Source organism: Symphalangus syndactylus, chromosome 9, assembly GCF_028878055.3.
Source record: "Symphalangus syndactylus isolate Jambi chromosome 9, NHGRI_mSymSyn1-v2.1_pri, whole genome shotgun sequence".
Classification (NCBI taxonomy): domain Eukaryota; kingdom Metazoa; phylum Chordata; class Mammalia; order Primates; family Hylobatidae; genus Symphalangus; species Symphalangus syndactylus.
Window position 1 is genome coordinate 15,893,554 of NC_072431.2, and position 21,472 is coordinate 15,915,025.

At 35.8% G+C, this 21,472-nt stretch overlaps 1 protein-coding gene across 1 annotated transcript in view; it reads left to right on the forward strand.

The window, feature by feature from the left end:
- CLEC14A (C-type lectin domain containing 14A) overlaps positions 1-21,472 on the forward strand; it is a 473,592-nt gene that overhangs the window by 372,159 nt on the left and 79,961 nt on the right. Inside the window, exon 2 of the mRNA XM_055291484.2 lies at positions 19,132-19,266. The gene's annotated coding sequence lies outside the window, so the exon portion shown is untranslated. The remainder of the gene's footprint in view (positions 1-19,131; positions 19,267-21,472) is intronic.

Sequence of the window (21,472 nt, forward strand, 5' to 3'; positions counted from 1 at the left end):
CTGTTCACATTTTAGGGTATAATGGGGCCAGCGTATTTGATGTCCAATTAGACAGCATTTTGTAGCATTGCACACCGACAAACTGCTTTTATAAGTATTCCCGTAATCAATTAAATACAAAACACACTATATCAAGCATTACCTGGAATAGATTTCATTTATCTGACTTACAGAGACAGAAAACAGAAGGTCAGGATGTCCTGGTTAACAAAATGTCTGAATTATGTAACTTAAAGCACCACGTGATCCAACTACATGTTTTAAGTAATTACCGTTGGTGTGTGGTACTGATGGATTAAATCTCACCACTCCACGGACACCTTGCTATCCTTCCCATTAGGGTTAATGGGCCATTCCATTTTCCTGATAAATTTACTGAGAGACTACATAGTTGACCAAATAATAGGTTCAATTTCTCCTTAACATTTAATTCTGAGATTTATTCGTCTTTTAATGAATTCTGTCAACTGTCAAGGAAACATTTCATGGTGATGTGGATTAAGCACCCCCTACTAAAATGACACACACTATCCCATAAAATGTGTTTAGGACCTATTATTTGCTCTTTACACTGTTGGCAGTTGTACATTTTGCTACCAATTTCAGATTATACGGTTTTAATACTATTTAGGAAGAATTCTCCTGAAGATAATTAATTTCCTTTAATTAGGACATTTTCTTATGTCTTAATATAATGATACATTTTTACTATTTTTAGTATGCAAATCCCAGAAATGTCTTCTTTTATGAAAGCTATTCTACCTAAGCACAGTGTCTCCAGCTTATATATTTTAATGTGAATTTACAATTCCAAGCTTCATCTAAGACAAATCTCCCTAAAAAGTAAGGAATGTAGATTTGTTTAAGGAATATCAAAAATTGCTTAAGATTTCTTAACTTCAGTAAAATTAGAAAGGAAGTTCTTTGAAAGTTAGAAGATAAACAGACTGAGGAATGATGTAAAAGAGGTCATTAAACAAGCAATTAATCATGTTTTATGAAAATTTACAAGGAATCACAATAACATTTGATGTTATTCAAGGTCAGCTATGGAGGCCACGGTTCTTACGACAATTGCCACATTAAAATATGGAAGATGTCTTTTTTTGTAATCAGTGTTACAAGCTAATATGTGCTTATCCAGAAGGCCCTTTCAGCTTTTGATTTGTATGAATCTGTTGACCTGAAAGCTCCCTCTCATTGTTCGACCTTCACTCTAGTGAAAGGATTATGTGAGTTATGTTGTCTGCCCTGCCAGACAATCTTCATGCACTGGTATTATCTTTACCTCTTTTTCTCAATAGACGCACAGTATGATTAATTGCCTAATAGAATGTAAACTAATTGAGGTTGATTTCCCTTGTAAGATTTTAACATTATAAAATTATAGATCTGACTATAATCCAAATGACTTTACCAGAAGAAATGCAGATTGAAAATTCTCTAATTTGTATTGAATATTATCAGATCTTGGTAAATATTGGGCACATCTTCTAGGAAATATAAAAATAGCAAACATTCTATTCTTTCCTCTCTCTTTTTCTAAATACCTAAATACCTAAATTCTAAGTGCTACCTAGAATCACTTTTAGGTAGCATTATCCAATAGAATGATCTCCTACAGATGTCAAGAAGAGGCCAATTTTTTGTAGAAATAAAGAACATATGTTCTTAAGTGCAAATATTTATCATAGCTATAAAAATTGTAGCCATCTATTATAACTGTGTGTGAACTTCATTTGTGAAATTGATATTATTTACTATTAGTAGAAACTAACCTATTGGCTATCTTTAAAGTACTGCAGTTGTGTAGTAGTACCAATAATTATTAATACTTATAGAACACTTACTATGTGCTAGATACTGTGCTTATTACTTGTACTGTATTTACATGGCTGAAAATGGCTGATACTTTCTTATGTCATCCTTTGTAATCAACAAGACATTTAGGAAATAGCCAAGCTAAGGCATGCAGTTGTCAACCATGGAAAATACTATATATAACTCAATGGAATTCTACTTTGTAAGATTCCAACTCATGACATCAAGTTCATTAGCATAATCATTTCGTTTTAACCAAAGGCACTAACTGGTCCATAAACAATTAATATTCTCAGGCTTAAACATACAGATTCACACACATGTCATAAAGTACACACTAGGATCTCATTATCTAGTATGTTTTATGAGAGCAACTTTTGACATAAAGTGTTAATATCTCCAAAACGAAGACATATCTGTTGATTATGCCTATTGAGATGTGTAACCAATGATTTGAAAGTCAATGACAAATAATCTACTTCCTATACAAATCAAAAGCCTACTTAAGTCAGTTTAATTCTGAGAGTTTTCCAATTCACTTGTGTTGCACCACAACATTTTATTAAATTTGATGGGCTTATTTGCCTAAGAAGTATAGTTCAGTACTTGCAATTATCTTTTAAGATAATGCCCTTTTTGTAAATCTCACGTATTCTATAGTCTAACTAAAAAGTTGAATCCCAGAGGATTTGCTTCTTGATTGCAACTAACTAAAACAAGAAAGTGTTTGTACACAAGCAGGGCTTGAAACTAAATGGAAAATTCTTTGAATATTACATTCAGTTCCACATTTATTCATATTTTCAGCAAATAAGCACAGTATTCCCCCCATCCTTCATCCTTGGTTTCACCTTCCAAAGCTTCAGGTAACTACAGTCAACTACAGTCCAAAAATATTGCATGTACAATTCCAGCAATAAACAATTCGTAAATATTAAGTGCTAGCTCACAATGCCTTTGTAATTAACCTCATCTTATCTCACCATGTAGACATTTTATCATCTTACACCATCACAAGAGGAAGCAGGATGAGTAAAGCGTAATCAGGTATTTTGAGAAAGAAAGGAAGGCCACATTCACATAACTTTTATTACAGTATATTGTTATAATCATTCTCTTTTGATTAGTTGTTGTTTTTAATCTCTCACTGTGTCTAATTTATGAATTAAACTTTTTAAAAAATTTTAATTTTTAATTTTTGTGAGTACGTATATTGTGGGTTACATGAGATACTTTGATACAGGAATGCAATGTCTAATAATTGCTTTATGGTAAATGGGGTATCCATCCCCTGAAGTGTTTATCCCTTGTTTTACAAACACTCCAATTATACTCTTTTAATTATTTTTAAATGTATAATTTAATTATTATTAATTATAGCCACCCTGTTGGGCTATCAAATACTAGGTCTTACTCATTCTTTCTAACTGCTTTTTGTAACCATTAACCATCCCCACTTGCCCCCAGTTATGTCACTACCCTCCCCAGCTTCTGGTAACCTTCCTTCCACTCTTTATCTGCATGAGTTGAATTATTTTAGTTTTTAGCTCCCACAAGTAAGTGAGAACATGTGAAGTTGGTCTTTCTGTGCCTCGCTTACTTCACATACCATAATGACCTCCAATTTCATTCGTGTTTTTGCAAATGACAGGATCAAATTATTTTTCATGGCTCAGTAGTGTTCCATTGTGTATATATGCCACATTTTCTTTATCCATTCATCTGTTGAGGGACACTTAGGTTGCTTCCAAATCTTGGCTATTATGAATAGTACTGCAGCAAATACAAAGTGCAGATATCTTTTCAACATACTGATTTTCTTTCTTTTGGATACCTCCCCATCGGGTAGATTGCTGGATTGTATAGTAGCTACATTTTTAGTTTTTTGAGAAATGTCCAAACTGTTCACGGTGGTTGTACTAATTTACACTTCTACTAATAGTGGATGAGGCTTTTTCTCTACATTCTCACCAGCATATTTTATTGCCTGACTTTTGGGTAAAAGCGATTTTAACTGGGGCTAGATGATACCTCATTGTAGTTTTGATTTTCATTTCTCTGATGAATGATAATGAGCACATTTTCATATGCCTCTTTGCCATTTGTATATCTTCTTTTGAAAAATTTCTATTCAAATCTTCTGCTCATTTTTTTTTTTTTTTGAGTTGGAGTCTCTCTGTCCCCCAGGCTGGAGTGCAGTGGCCTGATCTCAGCTCACTGCAAGCTCCACCTCCCGGGTTCACGCCATTCTCCTGCCTCAGCCTCCCCAGCAGCTGGGACTACAGGTGCCCGCCACAATGCCCGGCTAATTTTTTTTTTGTATTTTTTAGTAGAGACGAGGTTTCACCGTGTTAGCCAGGATGGTCTCGTCTCCTGACCTCGTGATCCGCCCGCCTCGGCCTCCCAAAGTGCTGGGATTACAGGCTTGAGCCACCGCGCGTGGCCTGCTCATTTTTTTTTAAATCAGTTTATTAGGTTTTCTTCCTATAGAGATTTTAGAGGTCCTTATATATTCTGGTTATTAATTCCTTATGACATGAGTAGTTTGCAAATACTTTCTCCCATTCTGTGATTTGTCCCTTCACTTTGTTGATTGTTTCCTTTCCTGTGAAGATGCATTTTAACTTGATGTGATGCCATTTATCCATTATTGCCTTGATTGCCTGTGCTTGTGGGGTATTACTCAAGACATTTTTCACCAGACAAATGTCCTATAGAGTTTCCCCAGTGTTTTCCTGCAGCAGTTTCATAATCTGAGATCTTATATTTAAGTCTTTAATCCATTTTGGTTTGATTTTGTATAACACAAGAGATAGGGGTCAAGTTTTGTCCTTCTGCATATGGATATCCCCTTTACCCAGCATCATTTATTGGAGAGACTGTTTTTTCCCAATGTATGTTCTTGGCACATTTCTCAAAAATGTGTTCACTGTAGATGTATGGATATGATTCTGGGTTCTCTATTCTGTTCCATTGGTCTATGTTTCTGTTTTTTATACCAGTACCATGCTGTTTTGGTTACTATAGCTCTGTAGTATAAGTTGAAATCAGGTAATTTGATTCCCCCAGTTTTGTTTTTTGCTCAGGATAGTTTTGGCTATTTTGCATCTCTTGTGGTTCCATACGAATTTTAGGATTTTTTTTCTATTTCTGGGAAGAATGTCATTGGTATTTTGATAATGATTGGATTGAATCTGTAGATTGCTGTGGGTAGTTTGGACATTTTAACAATATTGATTTTTCCAGTCCATGAACATGAAATATCTGTCCATTGTTTTCTGTCCTCTTCAATTTATTTCATCAGTGTTTTATAGTTTCCATTGTAGACATCTTTCACTTCTTTGGTGATGTTAATTGCTAGGTATTTAATTTGATTTATGGCTACTGTAAATAGGATTACTTTTTGATTTCTTTTTCAAATTGTTCACTGTTGACATATAGAAATGCTACTGATTTTTGTATGTTGATTTTGTATCTTTCAAGTTTACTGAATTCGTTTATCAGTTCTAATAATTTTCCTGTGGAATCTTTATCTTTCTCCCAATATAACATTACATAATTTGTGAGCAAGGATGATTGGGCTTCTTTCTTTCCAGTTTGGATGGCTTTATTTCTTTCTCTTGTCTGACTACCCTAACTACTCTAACTAGGGTTTCTAGTACTACATTGAATAATATTGGTGAAAGTGAACATCTTTGTTGTGTTCCAGATCTTAGAGGAAAGGCTTTCAGTTTTCCCCATTCAGTATGATACTAGCTGTGAGTCTGTCATGTATGACATTTACTGTGTTGAGTTATGTTCCTTCTCACCCAGTTTCTTGGGGAATTTTTTCATGAAGGGATGTTGAATTTTATCAAATGCTTTTTCAGCATCAATTTAAATGGTCATATGGTTTTTGTCCATTATTCTGTTGATATGATGTATCATTTTGGTTAATTTGTATATGTAGGACCATTGTTGTATTCCAGGGATAAATCCCACTTGGTCACGATGAATAATCTTTTTGCTGTATTGTTGCATTTAGTTCACCAGTATTTTGTTGAGAATTTTTGCATCAATATTCATCAGAGATATTGACCTGTAGTTTCCTTTTTTTCATGTGTGTTTGTCTGGTTTTGGTGTTGAAATACTGACCTTCTAGAATGAGATTGGAAGTATTCCCTTCTCTATTTTTGAGAATAGTTTGAACAAGGTTGGTATTAATTCTAGTAATTGGTAGAACTCAGTAGTGAGGCCACTGGGTCTCAGCTTTTCTTAACTGTGAGACTTTTTATTATAGCTTTGGTCTCATTACTGGCTATTGGTATGTTCAGGTTTTGGATTTCTTCCTGGTTCAATGTTGGCAGGTTGTAAGTGTCTAGGAATTTATCCATTTCTTCTATATTTTCCAATTGATTGGCATATGGTTGCTCGTAGCAGCCACTAATGATCCTTTAAATGTCTGTAGTAACAGTTGTAATGTCTTCTTTTCATCTCTGATTTTATTTGTTTGGGTCTTCTATCTTTTTTCTTACTTACTATTCTGATTGTCAATTTTATTTATCTTTTCAAAAAAATCTTTTTGTTTCATTGTTCTTTTGTGCTGTTTTCTTTTTTGTTATCTTTTTTCTTTTCCTTTTTTGTGTGTGTTGTTTTCTTAATTTCAATTTTATTTATTTGTCCTCTCACATTTATTATTTTCTTTTCTTATACTTCTTTTGGGTTTGGTTTGCTCTTGCTTTTCTAATTCTTTAAGATGCATCATTGGTTATTTATTTGAAGTTTTTTTCTCACATATAGCTATAAATTTCCCTTTTAGTACTGTATTTGCTGTATTCCATAGGTTTTGGTAAGTTGCGTTTTCATTATCATTTGCTTAAAGAAGTTTTTGAATTTTCTTCTTAATTTCTTATTTACCCACTGGTCATCCAAGAGCATATTGTTTAATTTCCATGTGATTGCACTGTTTCCAAAATTCCTCATTATTCATTTCTCATTTCATTCCATTGTAGTCAAAAAATATGCTTAATATTGAAACTGCCTTTGCAAAAATTGTAGCTGAGGAAATTATGGCAGTGAAAGAGATCAGACCTAACTGATTCCATCTTAATTCTAACCTTTAAGCTGTCCTTGTTCATTCCTGACCATAGGCTGAACTAACCTTGGGAAGGAATTAATTTATAGTTTAACTCTGAAACAAAATTAATAATAGCCCTTTTCTGAAAAAAAGAACCCTCCTTGCCTGGGGACCAGTCTGCCTTTGTAAGACTAACAAATTAGTTACAAGATTATAAATTATGGGTTAGGGACCTTGCAGTCTCCTGCTGCAAGAGTCTGAACCTCCCCAAATTGCTCCTGGGAATAGCATCACTTGTAAAACCTAAGATCAGTGTTTGAGATATTTTGCAGACCCTGTGTTCTGATGCACCGGCTGACACCAGCCAGACTGGCAGTCTGGCTCAACCAATTCTGCAGTCCTACCCAGGAACAGAAGACAGCAAGAAAAATCCACTTCAATCCCCTATGATTACATCTCTAAACTGACCAATCAGCCCTCCAGTCCTCCCAATCCCCTACCCACCAAGTTATCCTTAAAAACACCAATCCCCAAATGCTCAGGAATAATAAAACTCCCGTCTCCTGCACAGCTGGCTCTGTGCAAATTACTCTTTGTCTATTGCAATTCCCCTGTCTTGATGAATTGGCTCCGTCTAGGGAGTGGGAAAGGTGAACTTGTTGGGCAATCACAATATTATTTCAATTGTTTTAAATGTTCTGAAATTTGTTTTGTCACCTAGGTCTATTCTTTAGAATGATCCATGTGCTGAGGAGAATAATTTGTATTATAGAGCTGTTGGATGAAATATTCTGTAAATACCTATTAGGTCCATTTGGTTTATAGTGCAGATTAGGTTCAATGTTTATTTGTTGATTTTCATCTGGACGATCTCTCCAATGCTAAAGGTAGGAGTGTTCAAGTCTCCAGCTATTTTTGCATTGACATCTATCTCTCTCTTTAGCTCTAATAAGATTGATTTTATATATCTGGGTGCTCAAGCATTGTGTACATATATATTTACAATTGTTATATATTCTTGCTGAATTGACCCCTTGATCATTATATAATGGTCTTCTTTGTCTGTACTTACAGTTTTTATCTTGAAATCTATTTTGTCTGATACTTTGTCTGACATAAGTATAGCTACTGCCTCTCTTTTGTAGTTTCCTTTGTCATGGAATACCTTTTTTCATCCGTAGTTGTCAGTCTATTTGAATCTTTATAGATGTTTCTTACAGGCAACAGATCATTAAATTTTTTTTTTTTATTAATCCATTCAACCACTCTATGTCTTTTGATTGGAGAGGTTAGTCCATTTACATTCAACATTATTATTAATAAGTAAGGACTTATTTCTGCCATTTTTAAATTTGTTTTTTGATTGTTTTTTCATCTTCTCTTCCTTATTTCCATCCTTTCTGTCTTCCTTTTAGGAAAGGCTATTTTCTCTGGTGGTATGATTTAATTTATTTCTTTTTATTTTTTGTGTATCCATTGTATGTTTGTTTTTTATTTGAGGTTACCATGAAGCTTGCAAATACCTGTGTAATCTATTATTTTAAACTGATGACAACACTCAGTAAATAAACAAACAAACATGCAAATAGAAAACTAATGTAAACTCTATACTTTAATTTTGTCCCCCTGCTTTTTAACTTTTTGTTGTTTCTCTTTATGTCTTATTGTACTATGTCTTGAAAAGTTGTTGTAGTTATTATTTTTGATTGGTTCAGCATTTTGTCTTTCTACTTAAGAGTAGTTTACACACCGCAATTGCAGTGTTATAATAATGTGTGTTTTTCTGCATGCTGGCTATTACCAGTGAGTTTTGTACCTTCAGATAATTTCTTCTTGCTCATTAACATCCTTTGCTTTCAAAGTGAATAATTCCTTTTAGCATTTCTTATAGGACAGGTATCTGGTGTTGAAATGCCTCAGCTTTTGTTTGCCTTTATTTTTTCCTTCATGCTTAAAGCGTATATTTGTATGTACTATTTGAGGGTAAAAGCATTTTCCTTAAACATTTTAAATATGTCATGCCACTTTTTCCTAGTTTTCCATTGAAGGTTTCCACTAAAAACTCTGCTTCCAACCATATCGGCACTCCATTGTATGTTATTTGTTTTATTTCTGTTGCTGCTTTCAGGATCCTTTCTTTATCTTCGACTTTGGGGAATATTATTATTAAATGCCTGAAGGTAATCTTCTTTGGCTTAAGTCTTCTTGGTGTTCTATAACCTTCTTGTACTTGAATACTGATCTTTTTCTCTAGGTTTGGGAAGATCTATGATAATATCCCTTGGAATAAACTCTGTATCCTTATTTCCTTCTCTACCTCCTCTTTAAGACCAATAACTTGAATTTGCCCTTTTGAAGCCATTTTCTAGATCTTGTAGGCGTGTATCATTGTTTTATGTTCTTTTTTGTCTCCTTTGACTATATTTTCAAACAGCCTGTCTTCAGACTCACTAATTCTTCCTTCTGCCTTATCAAATCTGCTATTAAGAGACTCTGATGCATTCTTTAGCAGGTCAATTACATTTTTTAACTCTATGATTTCTGCTTGATTCTTCTTTTTAAATTATTTCAATCTCTTTATTACATTTATATGATAGACTTCTGAATTCCTTCTCTGTATTATCTTGGATTTCTTTGAGTTACCTAAACAAACAAACAAACAAAAAAAGCTAATTTAAATTCTGTGTCTGAAAGGTCACATATCTCCATTTATCCCAGGTTGGTCCCTGGTACTTTATCTAGTTCTTTTGGTAAGGTCATGTTTTCCTGCATGGTCTTAATGCTTGTGGATGTTTGTCAGTGTCTGGACCTTGAAGAGCTAGGCATTTATTGTGGTCTTTGTAGTCTCAGCTTGTTTGTGCCCATTCCTCTTAGGACAGCTTTCCAGGTATCTAAAGGCACTTGGACCTTAAATTCAGTAACACTGGGGATCTTGCAGACTCATAGAGTTACTGCCTTGGTATTCTTGAATAAGATTGAGAAGAATTATCTGGATTGTCAGGCAGGGGCTCTTGTTTTGTCCCTTAATTTTTCCCAAACAAATGGAATCTCTCTCTCTCTGTGCTGAGCTTCCTGAAACTGCAGGTGGAGTGATGCAAGCACCTCAGTGGCTTCCACCACTAAGACTGCACTGGGTCTTACCCAAGCCTGCACAGCACTGGGTCTTACCCAAGGCTTGCTGTAACCACTACCTGACTATCACTTACATTCATTCAAAGCCCTAGGGCTCCACAATCAGCAGGTGGGGAAGCCAACCAGGTTTGTGACCTTCCCTTCTAGGCGAGGAGTTCACCCAGGCCCCAGGAGGGTCCAGAGATGCCATCTGGGTATCAGAGATTGGAGTCAAAAACCTCACAAATCTATCTGGTGTTTTATTCTACTGCAGCTAAGCTGGCCCTCAAACCATGAGACAAAGTCCTTCCCACTCTTCTTTCACCTTTCCACAGCAACAGGAGCCTTTCTCAGTGGCCAGCACCATGACTGGCCAATGGGGAATTCTGCAAGGTTACCACCAATGTTGACTTAAAGCCTGAGGCATCTTCAGTCAGCTTGTGGTTACTGCTGTTAGACCTGGGACTCATGCTTCAGGACAGTGGGCTCCCATGTGGCCCAGAGCAGGTCCAAAAATGCTGTCCAAGAGCCTAGGACTAGATTCAGGAACCCCAAGCACTCACTTGGTGCTGTACCTTACTGTGGCTGAGCTGGTACCTAAGGTGCAAGACAAGAAGTTCCCTTCACTTTTCTCTTTGCTGTTCTCAAACAGAAGGATTCTTTCACTGTAGTCACTACAGTCGGGAACGTGCTGAGTCTCACCTGAAGGCAGCATTTCTCAGAATCTCACCCAATGCCCACAGTGTACTACTTGGGTATCCCTGTTGGTTATTCAGTGCCTATGTACTCTCTAGTCAGCAAGTGATGAATCCTGCTGGACAAATGTCCTTCCCTTCAAGTCAGCAGATTCCCTTATGGCTCGGGGTTTGTCTAGAAATGTTGTCCAAAAGCTATAGCCAAGGATGAGCTAGCCGTATTATGTGGCTGAGCTGGTATCCAAGATGCAAGACGAAGTCCTCTTTACTTTTGTCTCTCTTCCCCTCAAGCAGAAGGAGAGCTTCACTGCCTGGAGTTGGGAAAAGCTTGAGGCAAACACTCCCTTAGCTGCCCCAGCTTGTGTCTCCCTAGGTCATAGGCCATCCTAGTTCACTGACTCTAAGCCCAGCCCTGCACTAGGACTTGCCTAGGAATTGCGCTCCTTGTGTTCTAGGCTACTTTTCAAGTATACCTAGGACCCCAAAGGATTTTAGCACTTGGTGGTGATGCTTGCCGAAACTCAAGTTCCAACCACTGGAATGGGTAATTCCACTCTGGTTAGGGCTGATTCAAACATTCTCTTCATGGGTGGGTGCCAAATGAGCCTAGCGTGGCTTTGCTTTCTGCTGTGACAGGGCAGTACAGTACTGAGTTCAATGCCAAGTCTCCCAGGCAGTGTGCTGTTTCTCCACCAAGTGCACAGTTTTTCTCTCTGCATTACATGGCCACTGCCAAGGGAAGGTGGGAGGGGTGGCATCAGTGATTCAAGCTGTGTTTACTACCCTCTTCAGTGCCTCTTTCTTTTTTTTTTATTTTTGAATCAATTTTTATATTACATAACATTGTTTTAATTTGGGGGATTAATTCTTTTTGGTTTCTTAAAGTGATTTCTTTTTTTCTTTTTTTTTGAAACAGGGTCTCACTCTGTCACCCAGGCTGGAATGCAGTGGCATGATCACGACTCACTGCAGCCTCAACCCCTAGGCTCAATTGATCCTCCCAACCCAGCCTCCCCAGTAGCTGGGACCCCAGGCACGTGCCACATGCCAGGCTAATTTTTGTATTTTTTGTAGAAATGGGGTTGCACCATGTTGTCCTGGCTGGTCTGAAACTCCTGGGCTCAAGTGATTCACCCACCTCGGCCTCCCAAAGTGCTGGGATTACAGGCATGAACCACTGTGCTTGCCCTAAAGTTATGTCTGACAGCTCTTTATTTGAATTTTAGAGTGAAAATTTAATCATCAAGAGTTCTGTCTACATCAAATTGTACCAACTTTAGGTATTATTTGTGCGAGGTTTCTTCAGTGACTTATTTCTACCAGATCCAATTTTCCTGGGTCAGATTTTGCAGATCCGCATTTCAAGATTTTTAGACAATATCACATTTTTGCCACATACAATCAGTCATAGCCATTTTCAGTTTTAATTTGTGCTGGTTATTTTTGCCAGAAATATCCATTATAAATTGAACGGCAGATTAATGGTTTATGTATTCATTTCTTATTCAACGGGATGAGAAAATAGAACAACATTAGGCAAGAGAGACAGCTAGGCAAAACAGAGACAAAGACTCAGAGATAAAGATAGCAAGAGGAAATCAAATTTTAAGGGTAAAAATTATATTTATGGTAATGGTAATAGCTAATATTTATTGTATATTTCTTTTTTTGAATTTTAGAAATATATTTATTTTATATGGAAACATAAGGCATACCTTCATATAGCAGTATATAAAAACAAATAGTGCCGTATGTTGGAAATTTTATGAAATGTCCCAGAATTCCTAGGACTTGAATACTATTACACAGTAAGCTCAGGCTATTTTAGGATAAAATAGTTTAGCTCAAATAAATATTTTTTTGTACTACTCTTCTATGGCAGTCAAAAATTTCCTCACCTACATCTACCCTAGAGTTTGGCAGAAGTGATGGGAAGCTAAAACCAAGAAACTACTACCTTTGTTTATAGGTCATATGGTTATCACTCAAACTCAAAAATGTATATACCTCTGACAGTCAATCAAAGTCAGTGCCCATTAGCCCAAAGTCAGAAAAGGAAAATGACAAACGAAGAGACAATAAACCATTGAAGGAAATACAAAAGAGTGAAATTAACCCCTCTGCCCATTAAGTTCTTTTAAATTAAAAATACCCAATCATAAAAAAAATACCCTATCATTCAACAAGTCGGACTGAAGTAGCAACTCAGGAACACAGTATTCATCCTCATTCTCTATCTCCCTCTCCCTACTCATTCTCATGTTCTCAGTGCCTCTTTCAATGATATGAAGTTACAACCAGGTACTGGATTGCTCACCTGATTTTTGGTTCTTATGACAGTGCTTTTGTGTGTGTGTAGTTAGTTGTTAAATTTTGATGTTCCTGCAGGGGAAACTATCAGTGGAGGCTTCTATTCAGCCATCTTGCTCTGCCCTCTTAAATTAAAGTTTATCATACATATGTACAGGACAAAACATAGCATATATAGAGTTTAGTACTACCTGAGGTTTCAGACATCTACTGGGGGCCTTGAAACGTACCCCATTCAAGAAAGACCACTGTATAGTGTTTCTTGTTTAAAACAAGTAGTCTAACACTGAAACTGAACCAGAAATTCTGAATGTTAGAAAATTGTAACTGCACAATTTATTCTTAAATATAAACCGGCATTGTGAGAAGCTCAAATACCAATACTCCTTCACTACCTCCGCTGTCTTCAAATCTGGACCAAGTCATCTCTTCCGATGACTACACAGAGAGAGCCAGTGGTAAAAGCAGGATTATGCAAGGGGCTAATCTATCAGAGGATTTGTATAATTTATCATCTTTGGCTAAAATTCAGACTCCCCAAGAATTCTTGCTTGAGGTCTGTTTTCAGTCTTCCCTCCTAATGTTTCATCATTTTCAAGCAATTATCATAATTATTTCTCTTAATTTTACCTCCTTTCTCTATTTTTCTCCTTTCCTGAGATAGGGATTATAAATAAGTACTAAAGTACCTAAAGATAAATAATAGTGAGAGTAGCATAAGAAATGCTTTTCTATTTTGAAAATAGTTAATAATATCTAAATTATCCTTGTTTCACTGCAGTCCTTTGGGTCTCTTTGGCAAAAATAAATCACACATCTAATATTAAAGAATGTTGCTAACAGACAAAAATGTATTTGGTATGCTTAAATCTCATTCTTACATATTAGTTATCTGAAAAATCCGTTGGAATAAATTGGGTAGCAGGATGTCATATAAAATTTTAGCTCAAAAGTTACTTTGGCATAGGGGTCAATATGACCTTAGATCCAATCCTTGCCGCAAGCTTTTATCTTACTGCATACAAAGCAATAAAAATAGAAGATGCCTTATTCATGGTCGGACTTTTAAAAAAACAGATTTCCTTAGTTGGCATCCTGAATTTTAGAACTTGTATTTTAGTTTTATTCATTTTTAGACTTTTAAAAATTTCAAGTAAAGCTTTTAGTTTGAATGAATATGATTCCATCTTTGATACTTAATTAGTGGCTTGCTATGTACAGTTATATTATTTTAATGTTTAGTAATAAAGGAATCATAATAGTTCTATAGATATGATAGCTTTCTGGAAGATCTTACTCTTCAATGTGATATGGGTGAAAAGTAAGCATTTAGTCTAACAAGGGGATTACTTTTTGTTTACTGTACATAGCACTTTCAGGATCCATGAAATTCGTTTGATTATACAAATATTTATTGAACCCTTATGATATGCCAGAAACAGCTCTAGGCTCCAGAACTACATTGCACTTTGAGTATTTTATCTATAAAGACATGTTTTCATTAGAAATACCTATTTAATAGTAATTTCTTTGGCTATTAGTCCCAAAACATATTTTAAAAAAATTACCTGTAGATGTTCACTACTTATAAAATATTACAACATTGATTTAATGTAGAAATGGTTTTCCACTTTCAAAAACCAGGAAGAACTCTACTACTGTAAATATAATATCTGATTTGCTCCTCATATTGCATGTAACAAATACAATATGATTCAGAATGTTTGTAATAATTACACGAAACTCTTCTCCTGAAATTTCCCCAAGTTTATTTTTATTTTAATAACAATCTAATGACTCCTTAGGAAATATCTATAAGAAAAGTAATACCCATAAGACTAGTACCAAGAAAATACATTTTATGGGCCAAGACCTTAACAGACATCTCACCAGAGGATATATGCAGATGGAAATAAACATATGAAAAGATGATCCATATCATACGTCATCTGGGAAATGCAAATTAAAACAACAATGAGATGCCGCTACACATCTATTAGAATGGCCGAATTCCAAAACATCAAATGCTGGTGACGATGTGGAGCAACAGGAATTCACATTAATTGCTGGTGGGAATGCAAAATGGTACATCCACTTTGGAAGACAGTTTGACAATTTCTCACGAAACTAAATATATTCTTATTATATTATTCAGCAATCATGCACCTTGGTATTTACCGAAAAGAGCTGAAAACTTATGTTCACACAAAAATGTGGACACAGGTGTTTAAAGCATCTCTGTTAATAACTGCGCAAACTTGCCAACAACCAAGATGTTCTTCAGTAGGTAAATGGGTAAATAAACTTGGAACATCCAGACAAGGGAATATCATTCAACATTAAAGGGGAAGGCCGGGGGCAGTGGCTCACACCTGTAATTTCAGCACTTTGGGAGGCTGAGGTGGGCTGATCATGAGGTCAAGAGATCGAGACCATCCTGGCCAACATGGTGAAACCCTGTCTCCACTAAAAATATAAAAAGTAGCTGGACTACAGGTGGCATGCACCTGTAGTTCTAGCTACTTGGGAGGCTGAGGCAGGAGAATCGCTTGAACCTAGGAGGTGGAGGTTGCAGTGAGCCGACATTGCATCATTGCACTCCAGCCTGGCGACAGAGCAAGACTCCATCTCAAAAATAAATAAATAAATAAATAAACAAACAAATAAATAAATAAATAAAAATTAAATAAATAAAAAATAAAATAAGCTATTTAGTTATGGAAAGCCATGAAAAGACATGGAAGAACCTTAAATGCATATTAAGTGAAAGAAGCCAATCTGACAAGGCTACATACTGTATGAGTCTAACTATGTGACATTCTGGGAAAGTTAAAACTATAAAGACAAAACAATAAAAATATCAATAATCATCAGAGCCATGGGGGGCATGGATGAATGAGTAGAGCACACAGGATTTTTAGGGTAATGAAAATACTCTGTATGATGCTATGATGGTGGATGTGTGTCATTTTCCTTTGTCCAACCCCTAGCATGTGTGATATAAAGTGTAAACTCTAATATAAACTATGGACTTTGGGTGATAATTGTGAACCCAAAGGTATCTGAGACAGGTCTCAATCAGTTTAGAAAGTTTGTTTTGTGAAGCTTAAGTACACTCCCATGACACAGTCTCAGGAGGCCCTAATGGCGTGTCCTCAAGGTGGTCAGCATACAATTTGGTTTTATAGATGTTAGGGAGACATGAGCCATCAGTCAATACATGTAATATGTACATGGGTTTAGTCCAGAAATGCAGGATGACTGAAAGAGTGGGCTTCCAAGTCATAGGCAAATTCAAAGATTTTCTGACTGGCAATTGGCTAAAAGTGTTATTATCGATAGAAAGAAATATCTGGGTTATAATATGGGGTTGTGGAGACCAAGGTTTTATCATGTAGATGAAGCCTCCAGGTAGCAGGCTTCAGAGAAAATGCATTGTAAGTGTTTCTTATCAGACTTAAAGAGTCTGTTCCATCAGTAATTCCAACAAAGAAGAGGGTATAATGGGGCCTCCAGCTCCCCTTTCCCAACATGGTCTGAAACTAGTTTTCTAGGCTAACTTTGGAATGCCCTTGCCTGAGAGGAGGGGCCCATTCAGATGGCTGGGGGCAGGGAATTGGAATTTTATTTTTGGTTTACATAACGATGTATCAATGTTGGTTTATCAAATGTATCACATTGGTAGGGGATGTTGGAAATGAGGGAGGCTATGCATTTGTGGGGCAGGGAGTAGATGGGAACTCTATACCTTCTCAATTGTTCTGTGAACTTGAACTTCTCTGAAAACAAATCTTTTAAAAAAGAATGAAAATTTATTTTACAAATGAGGAAGTAGTAGTTCCTTACCCTATACACAGTTTCAAATGGAAAGGTCAGGACAAAACCGTCTGAGTCAGAGCCTATTGTTAAAGCTCTAAAAAGGTAATAGTTTCTTTTTCACTACATTTTTCAGATCACTGATTAATCCTAAGGACATGTAATAATTTTTACAATTTCCTTTTAGCTTTGTGCCAGCAGGAATTGCAGTTTGTCACCGGTCTTAGGAACAGATCACAAGGTTGGAGAGGCAGTATATTTTAAATGACTTGAAAAAATAATGATATGTGTGTGTGTGTGTGTGTGTGTGCATGCACACTAGTTAATATTCCACCAGGAAGGTAAAGAACTTACAATAAGTCATATTAAACAGCTACAAGAATAAATTTAGAGAATTGCTTGATTTTTCATCTAAGGAGTTTATTAATCATTTTTTTAAAGTCATTACCAACATTTGAAGCTTTCTGCCTTTCTCTTTCAGTCACCCCAGGTAAAATGACCTAGGGTTTTCATTTTAATGTAACTACCTTTAGGAAAAACATCTGATAGGCTTTGTATTTATACTCCCTTGGAAATTTCTTGCATTTGTTTCAGTGCATTCAAATTCCTGGCTTGAGATCTACTAAAAATGGCCAATAGGTATATTTAAAAATGCACAATGTCACTAAGCATCAGGGAAATACAAATAAAAACCAAGATGAGATATTACCTCACACCTGTCCGATTGGCTATAATCAGAAAAACAAAAGACAACAAATGTTGGTGAGAATGTAGAGAAATTAAAACTTTTGCACATTGTTGGTGGGAGTGCAAAAAGGTGCACTTGGTATAGAAGACAGTATGGAGGTTCCTCAAAATATTAAAAATAGAACTGCTGTCTGAACCAACATTCCTACTTCTGGGAACTTACTCAAGAGTTGAAATCTGGGTCTCAAAGAGATATTGGCACTCCTTTGGTCGTTGTAGCATTATTCATTATAGCCGAGATGTGAAAATAACCTAAATGATCCACCTACAGATGAATGAATTTTTAAAAAATGTGAAATGTATATACAGTAAAATACTCTTCAGCCTTTAAAAAGAAGGAAATGCTTCAATATGTGACAACATAACTGCGCCTAGCAACATTAGGCTAAGAGAAATAAGCCAGTCACAGAAAGACATATATTGCACGATTTCACTTATTTGAGGTATCTAAAATAGTTAAATTCATAGAATCAGTGTGGAAGGATGGTTGCCAAGGTCTGGGGAGAGGGAGAAATGCCAAGTTACCAAGCAACGGGCATGAAGTTTCAGTTGAGCAAGATGAATATATTCTAGATATCTGCTTACAACACTGTGCCTATAGTCAACAGTACTGTATTAGACACGTAAACATTTGTAAAGAGGCCTGGAGGTATGTCAGATCCTACAGATCAAGTGCTGAGTCCCACAAGACTAGAAAACCTAGAAGAATAAAAAATGTGTAAAGAGAGTATATTTCATGTTGAGTGTTCCTACTACAATAAAATAAAATGAGATAAAGTAATTGTTCTGAATATGGTAAGGAGCATTCTTAGAGCTGTGGATTATCAACAGAAACTATAACCCCAAAACTAACACTAGTGTGTGAACTTGTACTTTCAGTGAAGCAGTTTTTGATATTAAAGCATTTTACTAACTTAGTTGTCTTCCTTAAGTTTGCTAGTAGTCATTCTATCAGAAATCAGCTACCTAGTTTTGGGAATATGTTTCCAAAATATGTGGAACCTGTGCTAAAGAAATAGCAGTGGACACCTTGGGTGCAGACAGGGAAAATGGCCATAAAGAGAGACTTTTGGCATGATCTTTGGGTTTTCGCTTTCTGGATTCACCAATGTTGCCTATTTTTGGCTTCCCTAATCCAGTATCCACCTGCATTTTAAAAGAGATCTCTTAAATGACCTTGTCCAGTGACCTTGAAATCCCAGGTTAGCCCTATTCATGGACTTCCCTGATCTTTGACCACACTAGTTCCAAACGGGTTCCATGGACCTTCATAGTCTCTCTTTTATCCTAGATTGGGAATAGAACAAAACTTGATTCCAGTGAAAGGTATAAAAGTGGATTGAAGATCTGTGAGTGAACTTATGGTCTACTTAAGAATGCCTCTCAATTATCTTTTCTGATCATTTTGGGCTAACCTCAATAGGCTAAAGTTCAGCTCAGGTGTCCTGCAAATGTAAGGCCTCAAGAGAACATGAGTTTTAGAAGTCTTCTAAAACTATATTTTAATATCGATACAACCCCTACCCATGAGTGCCATTTATCTTGTAGTAATCAATTCTAATATCTGATCTGCAGCTTGGAAGCCTTGCTGTTGTAAACCCACAGAAGAAAGCTAAAAAAATATGCAGAATTATGGATTGCTCTTTCTACATTTGGAAGAAAAAGAGTTTTTCTCAGAAAGTCTGCTCTATAGTACCACGAAGATGGAAGGTAAGAATCTAGCCAAACAAAAATATGGCTTTGTGTTTATGTACACAGCACTTTCACTTACCCCATCAGTAAAATTTATTCAATTTAATGAATATATATTGAACCCCTACCATGTGGCAGACACAGTATTAAGTACTAGATGTGTAACTGTGAACAAAACAGACAAACTCATAGAGCTGATATTTACGTATTTACCCTCATAGAGCTTGTATTTACTTCAAAGAGCTCTTGCAGTTATTGAGATGTGTAACACATTTGGCATAGTATCTGCCACATAAAAACTACATAAAATGAAGTTTATCTTTAGTAGAAAATAGTGCAAATGGCAACATTCCAGATAGAGTTTGTTTTAATCATCATTTGTCACTGCTATGATGAATATTGCAAAATTAAAGATTTAGATTGATACTTTTAAAGTCAAAACATGCCAAATGCATCCTAAGAGTCAGTTGTGAAATGACGTTAATCTAACTGTTGATATTCCAATTTTCACAGCCGTATTCTAGTGCAAGTATTAACTTAATCCTGGTATAATTTTCAAAATTTAAATATTAGTTCTGTTACAGTTGCTTTTTTCCATTTTTGAGTAAGTCCTAAGGCATGGTCTCTTTCCTGGGAGAAGATGCGCGTTTGCTGAAAAGCGTTCTGTGAAATATTTTAAGATGCTTGAAAAAAGGAAAATTCAGCAATATAATTTATTATTATTAAAAATACCTCAATATTTTAAGTAATTCTTTAACTTTTGATGCAAACGAGACTCAGTTGAAAGTCAGGTATTTAATTGCCTTTTGATCTTTAGTAATTGAAGATATCTGACAATTTGCCAGATTATACACCGTTCTCTTTGTAAAATACTTTGACACTTTTAATAAGAATCATCTTCACTTATACTAAAATCCTTAAAAGTATAATAAAAACAGTATTAATACACACATGGCAAAAAACAATTAACATTAAATGAGAAAAAATCCGTTATAGTATTAAACGTTAATAAAAGGAGTTCTTGATCAGATATATTATGACACTATGAAATTAGCACTAATACTGTTTGGTAGTAGTAAGAATTTTTTTAAAATGCCTTTTTCTTTGAGTGAGTAAGAAGATAGGGTGTAACCTAATACAGAAAACTGATCATAAGAAATGGAGACCTAATCCTATTCGATGCTCCGTTTGACTTTCAAATAATACTTTTCTCAAAGATGTCTTCATCCTTCTCTACACGAGTTTAGATTTGGTTTTAGACATTATAAACAATCCTAGAAAATGCTGAGATTCATGTTAAAAGCAGTGTATTGAATTTTGGTATCCAGGTTGCTAGACCTAGCCAACAGCAGAGCTTTTATTTGTCAGAATCATTGCAAACCTATAGAACTTTCCCAGACAATCCGTGAACCCTACGAAGATTCAAAAGCATACCTGTGGCACATATTTAAGACAAAAGAGTCACATTTCTCTATTTATATGCAACCCATTTTATAAAGAGTATTTTGCGTTAAGTTGCAATGTCTCATTAACCTTATTGCACAGATAGAGAAAAAGATGAAAGAGCTGCCTGTTTGCCTTTTCACTGTCTTTGTATTGATAGAATGGTTTGTGATCTGTTAACAGAATCACTTTATCAATATAAAATAAAATATAATCTCTCAGATTCCTGTGAGCAAATAAAAGCTGTGTTTAATGAAACTTCCTTCAAGGTAATTTGGGTGACCTAGCAAGCTTTATTAGTGAGGCTAAAAATAGTGTCATTTTGGAAAGAGATGATATGTCTAAGACTTTGAGATGCTGTATCTATTGTCTTTGAGATACAATGATAAGGTTGGTCATGTGATACTGTTACAGGAAAGGGGTCCTGATCCAAACCCCAAGAGAGGGTTCTTGGACCTCACACAAGAAAGAATTCAGGGCGAGTCCACGGGGCAAAGTAAAAGCAAGTTTATTAAGAAAGTAAAGGAATAAAAGAATGGCTGCTCCATAGAGCATCCCCAAGGGCTGCTGGTTGCCCATTTTTATGGTTATTATCTGATGATATGCTAAGGTGGGTTATTCATGCCTTTCCTTTTTAGACCATATAGTGTAACTTCCGTATGTTGCCATGGCATTTGTAAACTGTCATGGCGCTGATGGGAGTGTAGCAGTGAGGACGACCAGAGGTCACTCTCGTAGCCATTTTGGTTTTGATGGGTTTTGGCCATCTTCACTGTAACCT